Source organism: Schistocerca piceifrons, chromosome 1, assembly GCF_021461385.2.
Source record: "Schistocerca piceifrons isolate TAMUIC-IGC-003096 chromosome 1, iqSchPice1.1, whole genome shotgun sequence".
In the NCBI taxonomy this organism is placed as follows: Eukaryota; Metazoa; Arthropoda; class Insecta; order Orthoptera; family Acrididae; genus Schistocerca; species Schistocerca piceifrons.
This window is the reverse complement of record NC_060138.1, coordinates 459,495,497-459,519,590: the sequence shown is the minus strand read 5'-3', so window position 1 is coordinate 459,519,590 and position 24,094 is coordinate 459,495,497. Positions and strand designations below refer to the sequence as shown.

The 24,094-nt window shown below is 39.8% G+C and overlaps 1 protein-coding gene across 4 annotated transcripts in view; it reads left to right on the top strand.

The window, feature by feature from the left end:
* Window positions 1-24,094, top strand: part of LOC124793147 (uncharacterized protein YJR142W) — a 287,324-nt gene that overhangs the window by 229,501 nt on the left and 33,729 nt on the right. The window lies entirely within an intron of this gene.

Below are 24,094 nucleotides of genomic sequence, written 5' to 3'. Positions count from 1 at the left end.
GCTCGTCATGTGACTGAGGGTGACAATTTCTTGTCAAAGATTGTTACAGGCGATGAAACATGGGTTCATCACTTCGAACCTGAAACAAAACGGCAATCAATGGAGTGGCGCCACACCCACTCCCCTACCAAGAAAAAGTTTAAAGCCATACCCTCAGCCGATAAAGTCATGGTTACAGTCTTCTGGGACGCTGAAGGGGTTATTCTGTTCGATGTCCTTCCCCATGGTCAAACGATCAACTCTGAAGTGTATTGTGCTACTCTTCAGAAATTGAAGAAACGACTTCAGCGTGTTCGTAGGCACAAAAATTTGAACGAACTTCTCCTTCTTCATGACAACGCAAGACCTCACACAAGTCTTCGCACCTGAGAGGAGCTCACAAAACTTCAGTGGACTGTTCTTCCTCATGCACCCTACAGCCCTGATCTTGCACCGTCGGATTTCCATATGTTTGGCCCAATGAAGGACGCAATCCGTAGGAGGCACTACGCGGATGATGAAGAAGTTATTGATGCAGTACGACGTTGGCTCCGACATCGACCAGTGGAATGGTACCGTGCAGGCATACAGGCCCTCATTTCAAGGTGGCGTAAGGCCGTAGCATTGAATGGAGATTACGTTGAAAAATAGTGTTGTGTAGCTAAAAGATTGGGGAATAACCTGGTGTATTTCAATGCTGAATAAAACAACCCCTGTTTCAGAAAAAAAATGTGTTGCATTACTTATTGAATTGCCCTCGTACATTATTAGGTTCCCTAAAATATTTATGCCTGGTATCAGAACACTGTAACATGTATGGTGCTTCTGATCTTAATTATCACTAATTAAAGGGCAGTAAAACTCCATAGCTACTTGATTTTGTCTTCTAATGCCAATTGTTCTGCCCTTCTTGTCATTTCCCCTCCCTTTTAGCTGTTGGGTCATGTATTCCGTCCTGCCTCTATTTCTACTTTTCTTTTCTTCCCCTGCTAAATTTATCTGCATGTTATCTGATCCATGCACGATCCAGTCCATATCCAGTGTAGTTTTATGTATCCGTTGCCCAAAGGCTATGTATGCCTTCACTTTACATTTTCCTTCTCATTGCACCTCCCCCTTTTTCATTTGAATGTGCTTGTTTGCAGTAGTGTTGTTAGTTTTTATTTTATTTTATGTTCAGTGAATCATGTGTGACAGTATAATTAATTATAACGCTCACAAGAGAAATTCACATTTTATGTTCAAACTGAAAATACGAGCTTCCTTATATAGTTCCAATAAGATTTGTCAGAGTACATTTTTTTTTATCTCATATAATGTTTCTGATTTTAAAAACATCTGCTTCTTTGAATGAGATGCTTTTAACAGATAGTATTCAATAATTATGCTCAATACTGCCAAAAGCATGAAGGATTTAAAATAAAAGAGGATCAGTATTATATACATGCTGCTTTATGTCTAAAACAAAGAAGGAAAAATCAACAGCTTAGCAGAAGCACATGCATCATTTCTAATGTAGAGACATCTCATAATCTAAAATAGACACAGAACAGTGTAGGTTATAATACACTCCTGGAAATGGAAAAAAGAACACATTGACACCGGTGTGTCAGACCCACCATACTTGCTCCGGACACTGCGAGAGGGCTGTACAAGCAATGATCACACGCACGGCACAGCGGACACACCAGGAACCGCGGTGTTGGCCGTCGAATGGCGCTAGCTGTGCAGCATTTGTGCACCGCCGCCGTCAGTGTCAGCCAGTTTGCCGTGGCATACGGAGCTCCATCGCAGTCTTTAACACTGGTAGCATGCCGTGACAGCGTGGACGTGAACCGTATGTGCAGTTGACGGACTTTGAGCGAGGGCGTATAGTGGGCATGCGGGAGGCCGGGTGGACGTACCGCCGAATTGCTCAACACGTGGGGCGTGAGGTCTCCATAGTACATCGATGTTGTCGCCAGTGGCCGGCGGAAGGTGCACGTGCCCGTCGACCTGGGACCGGACCGCAGCGACGCACGGATGCACGCCAAGACCGTAGGATCCTACGCAGTGCCGTAGGGGACCGCACCGCCACTTCCCAGCAAATTAGGGACACTGTTGCTCCTGGGGTATCGGCGAGGACCATTCGCAACCGTCTCCATGAAGCTGGGCTACGGTCCCGCACACCGTTAGGCCGTCTTCCGCTCACGCCCCAACATCGTGCAGCCCGCCTCCAGTGGTGTCGCGACAGGCGTGAATGGAGGGACGAATGGAGACGTGTCGTCTTCAGCGATGAGAGTCGCTTCTGCCTTGGTGCCAATGATGGTCATATGCGTGTTTGGCGCCGTGCAGGTGAGCGCCACAATCAGGGCTGCATACGACCGAGGCACACAGGGCCAACACCCGGCATCATGGTGTGGGGAGCGATCTCCTACACTGGCCGTACACCACTGGTGATCATCGAGGGGACACTGAATAGTGCACGGTACATCCAAACCGTCATCGAACCCATCGTTCTACCATTCCTAGACCGGCAAGGGAACTTGCTGTTCCAACAGGACAATGCACGTCCGCATGTATCCCGTGCCACCCAACGTGCTCTAGAAGGTGTAAGTCAACTACCCTGGCCAGCAAGATCTCCGGATCTGTCCCCCATTGAGCATGTTTGGGACTGGATGAAGCGTCGTCTCACGCGGTCTGCACGTCCAGCACGAACGCTGGTCCAACTGAGGTGCCAGGTGGAAGTGGCATGGCAAGCCGTTCCACAGGACTACATCCAGCATCTCTACGATCGTCTCCATGGGAGAATAGCAGCCTGCATTGCTGCGAAAGGTGGATATACACTGTACTAGTGCCGACATTGTGCATGCTCTGTTGCCTGTGTCTATGTGCCTGTGGTTCTGTCAGTGTGATCATGTGATGTATCTGACCCCAGGAATGTGTCAATAAAGTTTCCCCTTCCTGGGACAATGAATTCACGGTGTTCTTATTTCAATTTCCAGGAGTGTAGTTATGCAATGATGAATGGACGTGCACAGGATAGACCAGCTTGAAGAGCTGCATCAAACCCGCTTTCAGACTGAATAGCAGCAACAACAACAATGTATATTCAACTTTGAAACACATGATTTGATTGCCATCAAAGTGAGGTTTTAGGTCCTACACCACCATATGTGAAATGTGGGTGCATTACTTGCATCCTGAAAGCTAGGAACAACCTAAGTTGATATTTTGTTACAAAAATTGTCTGAAGAATGTGAAAACTGTTCCAGAAACCAGGAAAGACTGATTTTGGGTTAGCCTGACAAGATATTCATTGATTTAAAGAAAGAGAAAAAATCCAGCACTGGTCTGTATTATGCTTCTCAGTTGGATAATTTCCACATAGTATTCAGCAAGAAGCAGTATCCTTTGATTAAGGTAGGATTCTCTGTTACTGCGATAATTGCATCTAGTAACCCCTGCAACTCCCACAACTATGCCACAAATTGCTACCCCATCCATCCTATTCTCCAGTCTTCATACATTTTAACTATAATATTGTTTAAAACATCAATTAAGAACATGGTGGAAGGAAGTCATATTTTTTTCCTTGCTGAACGACTTTGTTTGCTTACAGGGAGATTCTTAAAAAATTACCATGAAGAATTATGTTATATTCCTGTAGCTCTGCAGCAACCAATATTGTTTATTACGTGACACTTTGGAGTGATGTCACCTGTTGTTATGTGCACTGGGCATATGACTATGTAATAGTTGAAATCTAGATCTGCTGTAGTAAAATGGTGGATTTCAGGATCGATTGCTGTTCTTTTCTCCATCATCTACATTCAGTGATCACTGCACACAAGGGTATCACATGGATTCCAGTTTGATTAAAAAACATTTTATTTCTGCAAACCATAAATATAGGACAGCAGTAGTTACAATCAATTTCTAAATTGAGAAGGTCTGTACCTGTTATGTCCTAGCCAGTAATGCCACCCGAGCCCGCTGCCAAAAGGTTGGCAGCATCAAAGTTCGGACGCTGTCTGCATAGGCAGCGCCAGCGAGAGAGGAAATCGCCGCAAGTCTGCGCGCGCCACCGCTGGCTTCTGGCTTCTTAAGCGCTGGAGTCGCGAGCGCTAGGACAGTTCTGTATTCGCCGCTCAGTTGTATACTCGCCACCGAATTGTGTACTTGCTAGTCAGTTGTGTGTTCATCACAGCAGAGTTGTTGTTTGTCGTCAGCCGACGCTGACCTAGCCGCTCCGACTCGAACTAGACAGATTTCTGTAGACACCAAGTTCACTACTGTGTTACTGTATCTTCATTAATAAAGATAAGTACCGACTTTTATTTAATATGAGTGTTTGGGCTTTCATCTTTCTGTTCACTGTTCCAGTGGACCGGTCGGCCCGCTATTAAAAGTGTGGCGGTGACTTCGTAAGCCATTTCTACAGCCAAGTGTTTGTCGCTACGAACACCGCCACAAAAGTACCATACCTTCTTCTTATCAGCAGTACACATTGGATGCCAAAAGGATTACCAGAAAGTCTGTAGAGCACAGCCATGAGGAGTCCATCCTTAGACAATCCAAATATATACCTGGATATGTGCCATAGAATTCTGTATGTTCATGGCATGGCAGGGAGGAAATGAGCACAGCTCAAAAACTGCCCAAGGTGGTTAGTCCATCTGTTGATATGCTGATCTGCTGGGTACAAGTTGAACGTAAGTCATGTTGCTGTATTGTTCTTGCTGCATGTTCAATGTGCCACTTGTGTGGATATCAGCAGATATGAACACAAGCTATGTTGATACTGTGTTCTTAATTTGTGTGATGGCTTGAAAGATCCTCAACGAAGCTGCAATGCTTTCCATTGTTAGGATACCAAATCTCATCCCAATTAAAGATAAATAGCATGGACAAAAAGCCAAAGGCATTGTGGATGGAGTGGACATCATCATGTTCTCATTTGGTATTGCAGGGGTGAGATTCTTCCTTGGGTGATGACAATTATACTACTAGAATTCCACTGCTTCTTGCATTTCTACTTCTGTTATGAACACTTCTTGTTCTGGGTTGGTTGGTACAGATCTGGTGGCTTCCTCGTACAAACAGCAGTACAGTTATGTCAGTTTCCATGGCTGCCATCCTATGTCCTCTTCTCCTGAGTTGGACGTAATGGTGTCGGATGCTATTTTTACCCATATTGTTAATGTTGAAATAGCATTATTGCTGATATTATTTCCATTGGAGCAACTATTTTGTTCTTGTGTTTATTATTGTTGTTGTTCCTTCTCTATGTCTGCTGCTGCTGCTGCTGCTGCTGCTGCTGGTTACTCATTGATGTCACAGTTAGAGTTCACAAATCGGATTTGAGTTTATACAATGGTATCCAGTCACGTCATTTTCCAAATGTTAAGCAAGCATTAGCTGGTGAGCTAATTAAATACCTGTGCCTACATATAGGTGCTTACTGGTGCCATCTTGGCTGCTCCATTTTTAACATGTACAGGTTCTCTGCTGAGCTTTTGTCACTCATGGATGAGGTCTGTTGTGAGATTCACTTGTGTATTGTATGAACTTTGGCAGAATTAGCCTGTTTAAAAAATAATTTTCCTGTAATTGCAGTGGTTATTTGCCTGATTAGTGCAATATTGCCATTTTTCCCACTCATTGATAAGTCTGTTCTAAGGAAATGCTCAGTAGTTCATGATTGAAACATAACCATAACTTACATGTAGTCAACTACTATGGTGTAACAGTGTTAATTCTCATGTCATTTCCTAGTCAGTTTCTCCCTTAAACCCAGTTTGCCTCTCCCTTCAATGTAGTTTGCCATAAAATTCTGTTACTGAAGAGTTTGTGTTGCAAATATATTAGTGAACATAATGTCAACAGAACAGTATGTTTCAGACATAAACATCTAAATAGCTTAAGGGAATCAGTAAATGTTATCCCAGGTTTTTCTTTCACAATAAAACAAATCAGTTTCTTGGCCATTGTAGTTTCAGTTCAGGCACTGGCAGAAAAAGTTGAGAATACCACAGTTGTTCATGGAATTTAAAGAGACTCCCACTTTGCAGCATTGTCCTGATGACTAAATGGGTGCTCCTGAAGCTGAATTGAGTGGAATGCTTGAATTAAAGACTTTGAAGGTTTCTGAGAAGCTAGGCTATGGCTTTCTTGACATAAGCCACAGGTTTGAGAACTGTATGTTCCCACTAAATGGAACAAGGGTGCACTATGTATTAGAGGCTGCTATCCAGTTAGCCGACTGAGTGCAGTGTGCACACAAGTGTTTTTTATATTAGGTGACTCACTATTCAGTCCAGGTAATAATAGCTGAATGAAACTCCAAATAATTAGGTACAGTCCAAAGAAATGCCCTTCACAGATGGGATTATTGAAATCAAAATGATCAACTGCTAAAGCAATCACAGCAAAATTCCACAGTATGAGGCACTCCTAAAAAACAGGGCAGCTAATGTAATACTAGGTACAGAAAGCTGGACAAAACTCAAAATTGACAACAGATAGATTTGTGGAGTAAACCACACTGCCTAAAAAAAAAAAAAAAAGACTAATGGGAAAAGGAGTATTCTGTGTCGTAGACAAGAAACTCAAATGCACTAAGACAGAAATTGAAAGCACATGTGAGACTTGTCTGAGCAAAACTCACAGCCAGTTACAAAGGTGGGTTACAGTTAGAACTGTGTCTTTCTGTCATCCATCAGACTGACCCCCTCATTAGTATGTATGCCCACCAGTCATACTATCATCATTGTAGGAGACTATAATCATCCAGCAATCAGTTGTGGTAATGAAGACATCTTGCAAAATAGTACTAAATGTTTACTCTGAAAACTACTTAGAACAAATAATCAGAAGTCCACTCATTTTGCAAGTACAGGCATTTGTAGCTGCAATGACTTCCAAAATACAGAGAGCAACTAAAATAAGTAGAAAGATTTAGATGTTCAGAAAAGTGGTAAAAAGACAGTAGTGTCATATCTCAAGGAAGAACTTGAAGCTTTTAGTTTTGGGCATGAGCATTTAGAAGGTTGCTCAAGTCGCTGGATGGATATGCAACTAGTAGAACAATTTATGTTGGGAAGGACCCTCCATGCTAGACATTCTCTGTGAAAAAAAAATAGCAGTTTTTGCTGGATAGTTGAAAAAAAAAAAACAGAGGAATATAAATAGAGAGATACTACCTGAAATGCATATGACTGTTAGAAGCAAAATCTTATTGAAGGTTCTCTCACAAAACACAAACACACTCTAGCCATGTGTAAAGGCTGTCGCTGGCACCAGAGTTAGGGTCCATACAATCATGGATGACACAGGAAATGAAATTTAGGGCAGCAGAACAAAAGGAAAAACACTGAACTCCATTTCTAAATGTCCGTTTACAAAATCAGGAAATGGAAAATCCAGAGTGGAACAATGTCAATATTATTTAAAAGAAAGTGCAGGAGTACTGTCCCAGTTTAATTTGTACATCATTGTGAAGATCTGTATCAGGTTCTGTTCAGAATATGCAATTGTATTTATCTGTTCTTTTATCCATATTATACCACAGATCTCTTGAACAAAAAACTTTATCCAGTAGTTTGAAGAAAGCATTGGTAACATCTGCATACAAGAAGTGTAGTAAAAATTATACCCAAACTGTTGTGCAGTATCACTGAAATCCAACTGTTGTACAGTCTTAGACCATATTCTGAGATCAAACATAAAGAGCTATTTTGAACAGAATGATCTCCATGCCAATCCACAAGGATTTCAAAATAATCAGTTGTGTAAAACTGAATCACATGCTGAAAAGCAAAGATCAAGGCAATCAGGTAAATGAAGTATTTACGGACTTGTGCAAAGCATTCATCTCAGTACCACAAAAATACTTATTATTGATAGAGTAGTCATATGGGGTATCAAATGAAGTTTTTGGTGTAACAATACTATGAAAAGGAAAGCTGCTACTTGTCGTATAGTGCAGATGCTGAGATGCTGACTGAGCATCTCCACTATATGGTGAGTTGCAACTTCCCTTTTCATAATATTGTTATATTCTGTCCTGGATTTTCCACTGTTTGAAGTTTTTGATGTGTGAGGTAGTTACCTGTTGGTGTTTCACTGAAAAAAATTCATAGCATAGCTGTAAAAGTGAAGTTATGGAAATATTCCAGTAATGTACACCACACAACTTTTAAGTAATATGGCTTTTCTCACATTTATTGTCTCTGTAGTCAGTATGATGACGAGCTCCATCTCTCACATAAAATTGGTTTATGAATGCAAGCACCTTCACCTTATTACTCATCAGTATGGCAGTGACAGAATATTAATGGTACACAGTCACAGTTGAATTCTGACACAACAAACACGTTAAACGATAGTGCCTTCAGTTTAGATAGGTGATGGATTCACAATGTCTTTTAATTGATTACACAAATAAATGAGTGTCCATGTTGACACAATACGTATAGCCTGAATAATAAATCTACATGAAACACAACCTCACTAAAGTTTTGGAAGACTCGGGCACATGCTGAGTACACATTATGTAGTCAAATAGACGAAAGTTGAAAATTAAGAGGGAAAAAACATTAATTATCAACAGGAGTGCAATCATAGCAAGTGGGTTGGTTCTAACTTGCTACATTATTACTGGATAGAGATGTCATTGTGGAGAGGACACGTTATCTTGGACAGAGAGTCATTGAAAGATGTAGAAGTAGCTTCAGAAATGCCCCAAGGAATTGTGTTTGGACACATGCCGTTGATGTTGTATATTAATGAACTGGAAGACAGTGTTAATAGTAACCTTACACATTTGGAGAAGATGCAGGTATCTATAATGAAGTACTATCTGGGAAAATGTGGCACAAATATTCCATCAGACGATAAGATTTCAGTGTGGCACTAAGACTGGCACCTTGCTCAGTAATGTATAGTTGTGTACTTCACAATATGCAAAAACATAGTATCCTGTGATTGCATTGTCAGTGAGTCAGATTTGGAATCACTCAACTGATACCTGGGTGTAACAGTTTGTGGGTTGGGTTTGGCCACTTGGTCTCAGTCACTTTTAAAACAGCTGAAATACTGCAGTTCATTAGTTGTATACAGGAACCAGTATTAAGCAAGGAATCTAGGAACATACTACAGTTCCTGTTTATCCTTTCCAGAAGGGTTGTGAATACTAGATTAAGCTAATTACTGTGCACACAGAGACTTTAAAATAATCATTCTTCTCAGGCTTCATTCACAAATGGAGTGGGAGGAAACTCTAATATGTAGTACAATAGAAAGTGCCATCTGCCATGCCCTTTATAATGGTTTGCAGAGTATACATGTGAATGTAGATACAGGTCCTGCAGTTATTGAGAGAGAGAGAGAGAATGAGAGAGAGAGAGTTATTTTTGATGATGCCTCTCCTATACTTTCACAGATGTTTTTCCAGTATTCATATCATGCATTCTGTTGCACTGGGGGGATGGTGGCATTGTTAGGTGCTCTGCTCACTCTGGCAAAATTCTTTAAATATCTGAGAGAAAAAAATATGTGCCATTATTCAGAATTGTTTTGGCAGCCTTTCATTTGCAAGTATCATGATTAGTGCTTTTATAGTGACTTGTAATAATGTATTGTGCATTTTTATGCTCTAAGGGGAAATTTGATATTGTATTGATTATAGTGAGCTACAGCGAGCATGGGAATTGTGGTAAAAAATCTACATGTATCTGTCCCAGGGTTGGTTCGGTGTGGGTCACTTTGATTATTGCTGACGTCATGCTGCATTTACATTGTGCAATGGTGCCAGTGCACAGAAAAAACAAATGTATTGGACCTCATCTATGAGGTGAACAAAGTATTGTAAGTACCATTTATTTAAATTTTATTGCCAGAATAATGAGCCAAAAGCTGGACCCAAAGTAAATAAACAGGGTATGCTCTTGTAACATAATATGAGATAAAGTTAAGACCTGGATTTCACTGGATAGACAGTATTTAGTTTTCACAACTGCATCTTTATAGTGTGACAGGCTGCAATCTGTCAATAGCAGATAAAAATATATATCCCAGTCCTTTGATAAACTTTAGGTGCACTTCTCACATTATCCACTGGGAGGCTAGGGTTACTACATATACACAAAACTGTGAGCAGATATGTCTGACCAAAATTATCCAGCTAGGAGACTCACTCGCTGTTGTAATAATGTATGAAAAATATTATGTCAACTGCTACACTGTGAATATTATTGTGTACTAGCTTTTCAGTTTACCGACTCAGTGAATAGCTGTCATGCTGCATTTCTTTCTGAAAATAATGGTGTTGGGTTGGTTTAACATCCTGACAACATTGATGTCATTAGAGGAATGTAAAGGTGTAACGGGTGCCAAGGTTTGGTTCACAGTAGCTTACATAGGTCACCACTAAAACTCTCTTCTACTGATTTTTTAAAAACTGAATGGCTGTTAATTCAATTTTTATGAGAGAAATCAGTCTGCTATCTAATTAATGAAAGGAAAGAAATGTTTATGTACATTATATTCTAACTTTCCAGTTCCTTATCATACATTTGTTATTTACTTTCTCTCGAGAGTTTTTCAATGCTCAGTGCTGTTTCCTCCTTAAAATCTCACAACAAAACGCTTTTCCGTGTCCATAGTCGTGAAGACCATTTTCATTATTACTCCAGATGGTCACAACACATTTCTTTTCTCCATCCAAGAAGCAAGATCATTCTTACGAATAATTAATTACTACAGCACCGTATCAAATAACAATTATTGTTTTTATAATTACATCTGTACCCCTTATTTTAAAAACCTCGTTTGTTCTATTTTGGTTTTCTCATTTGCTCCCAGATATCACTCTTGTTGACAGTTCACGTTCTCCCTATTGAGTCCTCCATAATCTCAATAGATGTCAGTGTTCTTGCCTATCAAAGATTGTCTCTCTCACTTTCTCCATCGTTTTTGGCATGAAAAATGAAATAAAACCCATTTTAATGACTACTTCGTCTTCACCTACATAATTTAAAACATTTGAATTAAATTACGAGGGCGGTTCAGAAAGTAACCTCCGATTGGTCACAGTGCGGGTTGTGGGGGGAGTAGCGACGCCATCTGTGCGTTCACGCACTCAACAGGTCAGTCGGCATCAAGCCGTGGTCGAGTGAACGTCGTACCTGCGCTAGTTTAGTTTTTGTGGCAGTTTGAAATGTGTGCTGCAATAGAAAACCCCGCCAAATGTGAAGTGCGTGCTGTCATAAGGTTTTTTACAGCCAAAGGATATTCTGCAGCAGCTATTCATCGTGAGCTTCGTGCCGTGTACGGACCAAGAGTTATGAGTGAAGGAGTTGTCCGTGAATGGGTACGTTTATTTAAAAGTGGACGAGAAAACGTTCATGATGAAGAGAGGAGTGGTAGACCATCATTGGTGACTGACGAACTCGTTCAGACAGTTGATGCAAAAGTTCGTGAAAATCGACGTTTCTCAATGTCGGAGTTGTCTACTGGTTTTCCACAGATTTCTAAGACTCTCTTGTACGAGATAGTGACAGCAAGATTGGGTTACCGTAAGTTCTGTGCACGATAGGTGCCCAAAATTCTTACCGACCACCACAAAACTCAAAGAATGGCCTCTGCATTAGACTTTCTGTCACGTTATGAGGACGAAGGAGAACCATTGTTAGACAGAATCGTGACCGGTGACGAAACCTGGATTAAGTACGTGAACCCTGAGACAAAAGAACAATCAAAGATGTGGGCACATTCAAGTTCGCCTACCAAACCAAGAAAAGCCTCGCAAGATTTTTCTGCCAGAAAACTGATGGCAACGGTGTTTTGGGATGCCAAAGGGGTGTTGTTGGTTGAATTCATGGAACGTGGTACGACCATTAATCAAGACGTGTACTGTGAAACAATAAAAAAGTTACGACGGGCTATACAGAACAAACGCCGTGGTATGCTGACTTCCGGTATCGTTTTTTTGCACGATAACGCCCGTCCTCACTCTGCTCGCAGAACAACGGCCCTTCTTGAGTCCTTCAAGTGGGACGTTATCAACCATCCACCTTACAGCCCAGACCTGGCGCCAAGTGATTATCACCTCTTCATGCATTTGAAGAAATGGCTCGGGTCACAGCGGTTTGATGATGACGAAGAGCTCAAAGATGCGGTCACAGGCTGGCTCCAGGCACAAGCGGGTGATTTTTATGCAGAAGGAATTTCAAAGCTTGTGAAGAGATATGATAAGTGCCTCAATCGCTATGGAGACTATGTAGAAAAATAGTGCAAAGATGTAGTTGTAAGATGTATATATTAAAACATTTTTATTTAACTTGGTGTATTTTTTTAAATCAACCGGAGGTTACTTTCTGAACGGCCCTCGTATATTCCATTTGTGTGCTGCAAGAAATTATTTGCATTTCATGGTATACAAAAACACATTTGCTTGTAAATGAAATTTGCTTGAAAGTTTGAACGTGAAAAAATAATTACCTACACTTGCCTCCCCAAATGCATGTAGTATCTTAGCACACATGAAGTTAAGTAAATTCACATTAATTTATTATATTATTCTGTGATACAGATATGCATATTAAAATAAAAATGAAGATCCCTCCTTCTTACATATTCAGTAACTGTTCTCTGAGCAAAATTTAAAACCAGGCCGTAAATAGCCTCTTCATTATTCTTCTGCACCTTAAACTGTAAATTGCCTCGTCTAGGCTCTTCAAATAACTCACAAATCATTTGTTCCCTTTCCTCTCCATAGTATAACAATCTATTCTAGATAACTTTCACGATAAATAAATGAATAGCACTGTTCCTTCCATGAATGACAGTTACTTTCCATTCTCTTAAGAACACTTACAAACAACTGTCATGCCCCACTGTAGTAGGTGCCCTCATGGACTCACAGTATTGAAATATTAAACAATGGAGAATTCAGGATGGAATGTAACAATATTATGAAAAGGATAGTTGCTACTAACCTTATAGCAGAGTTGCTGAGTCACAGATAGACAACACCAAAAAGACTGTCGGAAAGTAAGCTTTCGGCCAACTAGGCCTTTAATGGAATTAGACAAACACACACACACACACACACACACACACACACACACACACACACACACACACAAAACTCACACACACATGACCACTGTCTCTTGCAGAGTCTGGCTTATGTATTTCATAATAATGAAATATTGCCTTCACATACACTCCTAAATTACACATTTACTCACTAAAGTTGTCACCTGTCATTAAAAATCTGTTCTGCTTCCTCTCTCCTTTCACAAAATTTCTTAGGTTTCAATAACCTGAACATACTTAGAATACTGCTCCTTAAAATTTTCTCATTTGCTTATTTCTATAAAGCTCTTCAGTATTGCAACTACTTATTTTTTTATTCCCACTACTTCTTATGTGTAAGTGTGTGGCCTGTAGAATTCACTGTATGAAAAAATGTTTACAAATTCATCCTTCATTACTGTAAAACATAAAAAACTATCCAATACTAAAACTAAATAAGCTACCCAGTACTAAAACCAAACAATGTCATCATCATCATTTTCATGGGCCTTTGCCCCACTTCATCGTGGGGTGGGTGATGTCAGTATCAGAGGGTGGCCAGATGCCCTTCCTGTCGACCCCCTCCCCCTCGCCCCGGGATGGAATTTGTGTACCCCAACTGTCTGCAACTAGTGTAAGCCATGAAATAGTGCGAACGTTTTTCAAATATCTGTGGGTCGTGTAACTGAGGTAGAGCATAGGGATCAGCCAGGTATTCACCTAGTGAAACCACCTGAAAACCACATCCAGACTGGCTGACACACCGGCCCTCATCGTTAATCCGCCAGGCGGATTCAATACGGGGTCAGCGCGCCTACCTGAGTCAAGGAAGCAGCGAATTAGTGCTCTCGGCTAACCTAGCAGGTACTAAAACTAAACAATGTATTGTAAGATAATACTGATACATACCCATTGTGTACTTTTTTATGTCTAAGCCCCTTCTTCCACTTTACTTTAGCTTGTCTCTTCCTGTACTCTGCAAAGACAACAATCTCATTACCCTAAATTTGTTCCTTCCTTCTCTGCATATCCAAAGTACCCATTTCTTTAAATTCTTAAAACATGTCCACGCACCAGCATATCTGCACCTAGTATGAATATATTTGATTATCAAAACAATATATTCAGCTGGAATACACAACTTCCACTGATGGTTCCCTGGCCCTTGACTACCAAACAGTATGCCTTTGTGCGACTTGACTTTCTCTCTTACAATAGGTTCTTTTTTCACTTCTAACATCCTTCTTACTTACCTCCAATCTCAAATGTATGGTGTATGGAGATTTGTAAAACACTGTATTCTCTTTCTGCAGCAACCAGCCCTCTCGAAAGCCTATTAGTGTCTCTTGGCACCTGACATATTCCTTCATTCCCTGGAGTCAGGCTGACTTTTACATACCTCTTCCCATTATTAATATTACTATGATTATTATTATAGGTCTGGTTTTAATATCCTTCGTGTCTATAATGGTAAAACTTATTGATTCCTCTCCTACTCTGACTAGTATTTTGCTGGTTGTGTACTATCTGTCCATAACTGGCTTGATAGGTTTATTATTCAATCTGTATATTGAGTAAGCAGTAAAGGAAACAAAAATTCGGAGTAGGTATTAAAATCCATGGAGAAGATATAAAAACTTTGAGGTTCGTAGATGACATTGTAATTCTGTCAGAGACAGCAAAGGACTTGGAAGAGCAGTTGAATGGAATGGACAGTGTCTTGAAAGGAAGATATAAGATGAACATCAACAAAAGCAAAACGAGGATAATGGAATGTAGTTGAATTAAGTCGGGTGATGCTGAGGGAATTAGATTAGGAAATGAGATGCTTAAAGTAGTAAATGAGTTTTGCTATTTGGGGAGCAAAATAACTGATGATGGTCGAAGTAGAGAGGATATAAAATGTCGACTGGAAGTGGCAAGGAAAGTGTTTCTGAAGAAGAGAAATTTGTTAACATCGAGTATAGATTTAAGTGCCAGGAAGTCGTTTCTGAAATATTTGTATGGAGTGTAGCCGTGCATGGAAGTGAAACATGGACAATAAATAGTTTGGACAAGAAGAGAATAGAAGCTTTCGAAATGTGGTGCTACAGAAGAATGCTGAAGATTAGATGGGTAGATCACATAACTAATGAGGAGGTATTGAATAGAATTGGGGAGAAGAGGAGTTTGTGGCACAATGTGACAAGAAGAAGGGACCGGTTGGTAGGACATGTTCTGAGGCATCAAGGGATCACAAATTTAGCATTGGAGGGCAGCGTGGAGGGTAAAAATTGTAGAGGGAGACGAAGAGATGAATACACTAAGCAGATTCAGAAGGATGTAGGTTGCAGTAAGTACTGGGAGATGAAGAAGCTTGCACAGGATAGAGTAGCATGGAGAGCTGCATCAAACCAGTCTCAGGACTGAAGACCAAAACAACAACAGGTACATCCAACATGACTAATTTCCTTTTTGACCAGGTATTCATTTTGTGATTACTCTGTTCTCCCTTATAATATAACTATCCCTTGACGACTTTAAATAATCAAGTTGATCAAGAAATTCTACAACTGCTGGATGGTGTCCCGAGTCCTTCCTGTCAATTTTTCTCTAGCAACTGTGGATAACCTAATGGTACCCACTTCAGTCAGGCATGATTCATAATTACCTTCATGTAAATATTTTGCCCGATTCAGAGGCCATTCCATGAAATTCCTGTAACCATCTCACATACCTCTGTGTGTGCCTGACCGTAGCAACTGCAACATTAACTTTCTTTGTACCCTCTGCCCAAAATTTTGACTTAAATGCACTTTCAGATATCTCATAGGACTCAGATCTGTCTACACTCAACAGTCCATACCGCAAACTACTTCCCTCCAAGTGTTTTATCACAAAACATTTTCTTCTTTGGCAGTCCAAAGACACAGATAAGGTTCCATGAAAAGCTTTCAGAAAAGTAATTTCTGATTCACCCCTGTGCCCTTTTCAAACCTAAATTATTCCCAAAATTGATTCTCACTACCACTCACTTCTGCTTGAGAAGAAGCACTACTTCTAAAATATACTGTTACTTGATTTCCATCTAAACATCCTGTACAATTTTCTGAATGGTTCCCTAGTAACAGTATCTCATCTACCTCAACACTTCAAGGAGGGACTGTATCATCACTACCCTGAGCTTTCTTCCTTTCACTATCTGTCCACAAACATCCCCACTTGTCACACTCACATTATCGATAGATAGAGTGCAATCTTTCAACTTCATTGCTACCCATTTCACCTCTGAAATTTCATTATTTAGTACTTTGTCTGTGAATAGTAACACTCCTTGGACACTGTTAAACTCTTCTAGACCCTTCTGCAGTTCTACAGCTAACTCTCTTTTTATGTCATCCATCAATTTTCTGTTCTGTGTGCTCAGCCAAATCCCTTTTTACATCATCTAATAACATTGTGTACTTGCTAGCAAATGATTAAAAAACCACTCCTATCATCATCATTAGCCATGTTGTTGAAATTCAAAATTGTTCACAGATACAGGAAATAATTAAGTAAATAAATTTAATATTTTCAGTACTATCAAAACTATAAGATCACTGATATACTACTTGCAAAATATAAATTTTATGTTGATACTTCCTGTGCTTCTGAACTTAAAAATCATTACAGTCACTACTGGAGGCTCACAAATACACCAATAATGTTTACTCTTCACAACAACATCTAGTCACTAAGAACAGTACATACACATGCAAAAAAGAATTGTTATTTTGTGATGAACAGTTTAGCTTAGGCCACAGCTGCTTTCTGGTCCTTAGTTAATCTGTGCCAGGCAGTCCCTTCCTTTCTGTACCAACAACAATATTATTTGAATACCTGTCAGTACAAACACATTCAAGCTCCCTCTGTCTGCTCTTTCTATCACTTTCAGCTGTAAACAAACAGGGCACTCATGACAGTATGACATTCTCTAAAACTTCATACCTAAGACAAATAACAAAATAGTAGATCTTATTTCTATTGCCAGACTGCAAACTGCCTGATTACTTTTACAGTGCATTGAATGATGATGTGCATTGGACGTAATCTATGAGGCAAACAAATAATTTTAAGTACTGTATATTTAATTTCAATTACCAACATACTGAGCCAAAACATGTATCCAAAAAAAATAAAGAGGGTATGCTGTTGTGAAATAGTGTAAGAGAAAGTTAAGACTGAGATTTTGCTGGGTAGATGGTACTTAGTTTTTACAGTTGTAGTGGCGACTTTGTAATGTGGTAGGCTGCCATCTGTAGATAGATGAAAATGTATGTCCCAATTCTTTGAAAAAATGTTGTTGCAGTTCCCATGTTACCTGCTGGGAAGCTTAAGTTACTATATACACTACTGGCCATTAAAATTGCTACATCACAAAGATGAGGTGCTACAGAGGTGAAATTTAACTGACAGGAAGAAGATGCTGTCATATGCAAATGATTAGCTATTCAGAGCATTCACACAAGGTTGGCACCAGTGGCGACACCTAGAACGTGCTGACATGAGGAAAATTTCCAACCCATTTCTCATACACAAACAGCAGTTGACCGGCATTGTTGTGATGCCTTGTGTAGGGAGGAGAAATGTGTACCATCACGTTTCCGACTTTGATAAAGGTCGAATTGTAGCCTATCGCGATTGCTGTTTATCGTAACGCGACATTGCTGCTTGCGTTGGTCGAGATCCAATGACTGTTAGCAGACACTGGAATTGGTAGGTTCAGGAGGGTAATACGGAACACCGTGCTGGATCCCAATGGCCTCGTACCACTATCAGTTGAGATGACAGGCATCTTATCCACATGGCTGTAATGGATCCTGCAGCCACGTCTCAATCCCTGAGTCAACAGATGGGGACGTTTGCAAGACAACCACCATCTGTGCGAACAGTTCGACGATGTTTGCAGCAGCATGGACTATCAGCTCTGAGACCATGGATGCAGTTACCCTTGATGCTGCATCACAGGCGGGAGCGCCTGCGATGGTGTACTCAACAATGAACCTGGGTGCACAAATGGCAAAACGTCATTTTGTCGAATGAATCCAGGTTCTGTTTACAGCATCATGATGGTTGCATCTGTGTTTGGCGACATCGCGGTGAACACACATTGGAAGCGGGTATTCGTCATCGGCATACTGGCGTATCACCCAGCGTGATGGTATGGGGTGCCATTGGTTACACGTCTCGGTCACCTCTTGTTCGCATTGACAGCACTTTGAACAGTGGACGTTACATTTCAGATGTGTTAGGACCCGTGGCTCTACACTTAATTCGATCCCTGCGAAACACTACATTTCAGCAGGATAATGCACGACTGCATGTTGCAGGTCCTGTACGGGCCTTTCTGGATACAGAAAATGTTTGAATGCTGCCCTGGCCAGCACATTCTCCAGATCTCTCACCAATTGAAAACGTCTGGTCAATGGTGGCCGAGCAACTGGCTTCTCACAATACGCCAGTCACTACTGTTGATGGACTGTGGTATCGTGTTGAAACTGCATGGGCTGCTGTGCCTGTACACGCCATCCAAGCTCTGTTTGACTCAATGCCCAGGCGTACCAAGGCCGTTATTACGGCCAGAGATGTTTGTTCTGGGTACTGATTTCTCAGGATCTATGCACCCAAACTGCGTCAAAATGTAATCACATGTCAGTTCTAGTATAATATATTTGTCCAATGAATACCCGTTTATCATCTGCATTTCTTCTTGGTGTAGCAATTTTAATGGCCAGTAGTGTACATATACAAAACAGTGAGCAGATGAGTCTATGTGTCTAATAAATAGCATCCAGCTAACGCAGCTTCTCACTGTTGTAATCGTGCAGGAAAAATATTACACCAACTGCAATAATTTGAATTACTATTGTGTATTACTTTTTGTTTTACCTGCTTGGTGAATAGATTTTGTGCTGTGCTTCTTTGTGAAAATAAAGATGTGACTGACCTCAAGTGTATGCAGTGGGACCCATTTAACTATAGCTTACATGCATCACCAACAAAACACTTTTGGACCAGATTTTCTAAAACTAAAAGCCTATAATTCAATTTTTACAGTAAAAGAAACAGTCTGCAATTTGATTAATGAAAGGAATGAAATGTGTACTTAAAATTATATTTAGCACTCCATTTAATTAGCATACATTCTCTATTTATATTCTCTCAGTTTTTTTTTTTTTTTCAATACTCAGTGCCTTTTTCTACTTAAAATCTCATTACAAAACTTTTTCTGTGTCTATAATCACACAGATTATTTTCATTATTACTTGAAAAGAGACAACATTTTTCTAAAAAGCAAAAACATTCTTAAGAATAATTAATTTAATGCATCACCATATCTAAGAATAATTATTGTTTTTGTAACATCATCTATGCTGCTCATTTTAAAAAAACTCGTTGGCACTGTTTAAGTTGTCTTACTTGCTCACAGATATCACACTCATCGATAGTTCACATTCTTTTAGTCAAGTCCTCCTTTCATGGAATACAAAAACACACTGCTTTTGAACAAAATTCACATGAAACTTTATACATAAAAGAGAGTTAACTTTCAATGACGCTTCAGAATGTCACATAATTATAGTAGAATTGTTCACCTTTGCGATCATTGGGTCACAGATTTTGTGGTCCACAGCTTCCTAATAATGGTTTATGATTGGTGTTGAGCTAAGATTCTGTTCCATAATGGTTTGTACAAAATTGATTCAAGCTATAAATTGTTGCAATTGCTTCCCATTCAATTTTGAGTAATTATGCCCCTGAAATTAATGTGTTAGATGTTTATGCAGTGGACTTCTCTATTGTATCTCCATTGCTTGTGGTAGGACCACATTAACACTAGGATAAAAGGATATCCCAGAATGAATTATGATTACTGGAGTTTACTGTAAATATTGCTTTAGTTTATGATATGCTACTTTACTTACATTATGCAACTCACACTTGTCTCCTTTTTTTTATTATTCAGTAGATTAATAATGTTGGTTACACATGAGAGACACTGTAACATTTTTGAATGTATAAGTTTCTTTAACTTGTCCATAGGTTCTGCACTTATTTCTGTGGAACTGTGCCTGAATTGCTTAGTGTGTCTCCCAATTATTGTACTTAACTGTGAAAGAACTGGTGTTTTTGTGGGTTGCAGCATAATCCAGCTTCTTGGAGTGTAGTAAGCAGCTTTTGTTGGTTGACTAAATTGTACTGCAAACTAGATTCCAAGACATATCCTTCAAATAATTTATGTAATAGAGAGAAGATGTGACAGGTATGTTGCAATGCCACATGGTTATCACAGGTATGGAATAAACCCACTGGAGTATTAATTGTCATGACCCCTTGAGGTTCCTGGTCCCTCCAGTGCATTTTGTAGGTAGGCATTTTCCAGATTGATATTTGAAAAAGTTTTGCCTTATCCCAATTTTGGCAATAGCACTTCTAGTATTGGCAGAGTGGGTGTGAATTTTGTGCAGGCTTGGGCATACCACATAATCTGTGATATGTTATTTTTGTTACAAGTTCTTCTTTTATTTATTCTTTCAGTCCAAACAAAATTTCATGTGCTTAAATAAATCTAGGAAGTGCTGATTGTTGTTAATTTATATTGGTCTTAAAAACTGAGGCTTTGCGTAATTCAGGTTTAAATAATTTTCTATGAGCATCATATAATATTTTGTAATGACTGATAGAGTATAGTTTTTGAAATCAAAACACCATACCTGTTATTGCGAACCGAAACATGTTTAATGTGTACTTGCTGAATGTGTTGAGTAAGCTCACTTCATCCATTAGTTGCATCTGAGATGGTCTTGAGGCTTGTGAATATAATACAGAAGTCAACTCTTACTACTAATATTTGATTGTTTCCTCAACTAACAAAATGCTATGGAGTTTCTATTGGAAGGCTTGAGCTTTATTGATGTACAAGGGTTGGATGAAAATATGGAAACACTATGAGAAATGCATCCTAAACATAAACGTAGATGAGAGCCGAGTCTGCAGGCTGTGCTGTTGTATTTCACCATGAATGGCACCTGTACAATGGTGCACACTGCAGGTGTCAATCAAGGTCAGAAAAGTGTTACATGTAGTTGTGAAAGCATTATTTCAGAGTGAAGTGAATTCGAATGTGGACAAATTGTTGGTGCTAGTAGGAAGCCAAACTGTTTGGTGTTTCAAGAGCACTGTATCGTAGATTTATTCCACATACAGAGAAAGTAGAAAAACTTCATCTACTAAGTCACAACACGTATGAAAGTGTGTTTTGAGTGATAATGGCAGATGGCCGCAGAAGAGGGTTGCAATGTCAAATAAGAGAAGATAGCTGCAGAAGCCACTGCAGAACTGAATGTTGCACTCATGAATACTGTCATCAGCAAAAAGACACAAAGCGTAAGCAGGGAATTACAGGGCAGTCTGTAATTCCAAAACCACTCATCAGGGATGCAAATGCCCATAACAGGAAAGCATGGAACTGAAAACATAAAACCTGGACTGTGAAGCAATGGAACAAAGTCTTTTGGTTGGATTATTCTTTTTTCACACTGTTTCCAGCTTCTGGCTGAGTTTACATCCCAAGAATAAAACAGGACAGGGGTTCAGTGATGATTTGGGCAGCCATATCACAGTATTCCGTGGGCTCCATGGCTACTCTACAAGGTCACATTACCGCCAAGGATTGTGTGATCATATTGTTTTATAAGAACCGTCTCATGATAGACTGTTTGTTCGCCAATGATGAGGCTGTGCTCTAAGACTTCAGGATCACTGTTCACACAGCTTGCATCTTCTAAGATTGGAAGATGAACTGTCACATCTCCTCTGGCCACCACAGTCTCCTGATCTCACTATTATTGACCCTTTGTGGTCTACTTTAGAGAGAGGGTGCATGATTGCTATCCACTTCCATCATCATTTTACCTGAACTTGCAACGATTTTGCAGAGAGAGTGATATAAGATTCCCTTAAAAACTGTACAGGACCTTTATTTACCCCTTCAGAGACAACTGGAAGCTGTTTCGAATGCAAATGGGTTTCCTGCACCAAGTTAGACATGGTAATGTATTGTGTTTTTGGTGTTTTCATATTTTTGTCCGACCCGTGTAGGTGCACATGTTTATTAACATTGCAGATTTGTCTGTTTACAGTTTGTCAATTCCATATGATTTTGTTGTCCGATCTGAGGTGGTGACTGTGTGCAATATATGTACTTGGTATCTTTCCTGTAGACCGGTTGCTCCTATTGAATTACGCCTGCACAGATATACTACTTACAAACTTGATCCATGAGAATGTTGCACATTGGGCCTTTGTTTGCAGGCATTTGGCTTTAGCTGGAGTTTGAAAACATTTTGAACAGGCTGATAAGTGGATGTTCTTCTTTATGTGCTAGTTGGGTTTCTCCAGCTGCTTATTCTGCACGGAGCATGTTGCGTCATGGGTTCTGCTGTCCTCTGCTTATCCATAGTTAATTCTAGGGCCATACTAGCTACCTGTTTGAGACATTATGTCCAATGTGGCTCTGATCACTGTCTCCCATGTTGTGAGAAGGTGCATTTGGGCTACTTCAAATTGCTGCTACGGCATACTGATTGTTCTTGATGTGGTCCAGCACAGATTCCTCTTCTGTGCCAACCTCTTCATTTCAGAGAAGCACTTGCAACCTACATCCTCAATTATTTGCTAAATGTATTCCTCTATGGTTTTTGCCCTCTACAGCTCCCTCTAGTACCATGGAAGTCATACCCTGATGTCTTAACAGATGTCCTATCGTCCTCTCCCTTCTCCTTGACAGTGTTTTCAACTTATTCCTTTCCTCTCTGATTCTGTCCACAAGCTCCTCATTCCTTACCTTATCAGCCCACTTAATTTTCAACATTCATCTGTAGCACCACATCTCAAATGCTTCAATTCTCTTGTGGTTGTCCCACAGTCCATGCTTCTCTATCATACAACGCTTGCTCCATACATACATACTCAGAAATTTCTTGCTCAAATTAAGGGCTATTTTTGAAACTAGTAGACTTCTCTTGGCCAGGAATTCCCTTTTTGCCAGTGCTAGTCTGATTTTGATGTCCTCCTTGCTCTGTCCATCATTGGTTATTTTGCTGCCTAGGCAGTAGAATTCCTTAACTTCACCTACTTTGTGACCATCAATCCTGATATTAAGTTTCTCACCGTTCTCATTTCTGCTACTTCTCATTACTTTTGTCATTCTTAGATTTATTCTCAGTCCATATTCTGTAGTCATTAGACTGTTCATTCCATTAAACAGATGCTGTAATTCTTCTTCACTTTCACTCAGGATAGCAATGTCATCAGTGAATCGTATCATTGATATCCTTTCACATTGAATTTTAATTCCACTCCTGAACATTTCTTTAATTTCCATCATTGCTTCTTCAATGTGCAGACTGACAGTAGGGGTGAAAGACTACATCCCTGTCTTATACCCTTTTTAATCAGAGCACTTCATTCTTGGTCATTTACTCTTATTACTCCCTCTTAGCTCTTGAGCATATTGTATATTACCCACCTCACCCTATAGTTTACCCCTATTTTTCTCAGAATTTCAAACATCTTGCACCACTTTACACTGTCGATTGCTTTTTCCAGGTCAACAAATCCTATAAATGTGTCTTGATTTTTCCTTAGTCTTGCTTCCATTATCAACTTCAACATCAGAATTGCCTCTCTGGTGCCTTTACCTTTTCTAAAGCCAAACTTATTGTCATCTAAAACATCCTCATTTTTCTTTTCTATTCTTCTGTATATTATTCTTGTCACCAACTTGGATGCATGAACTGTGAAGCTGATTGTGCACTAATTCTCACACTTGTCAGCTCTTGCAGTCTTCGGAATTGTGTGAATGATATTTTTCCGAAAAACAGATGATATGTCACCAGATTCATACATTCTACACACCAACATGAATAGTCATTTTGTTGCCACTTGCCCCAATGATTTTAGAAACTGTAATGGAAAGTTATCTATCCCTTCTGCTTTATTTGATCTTAAGTTGTTGAAAGGTCTCTTA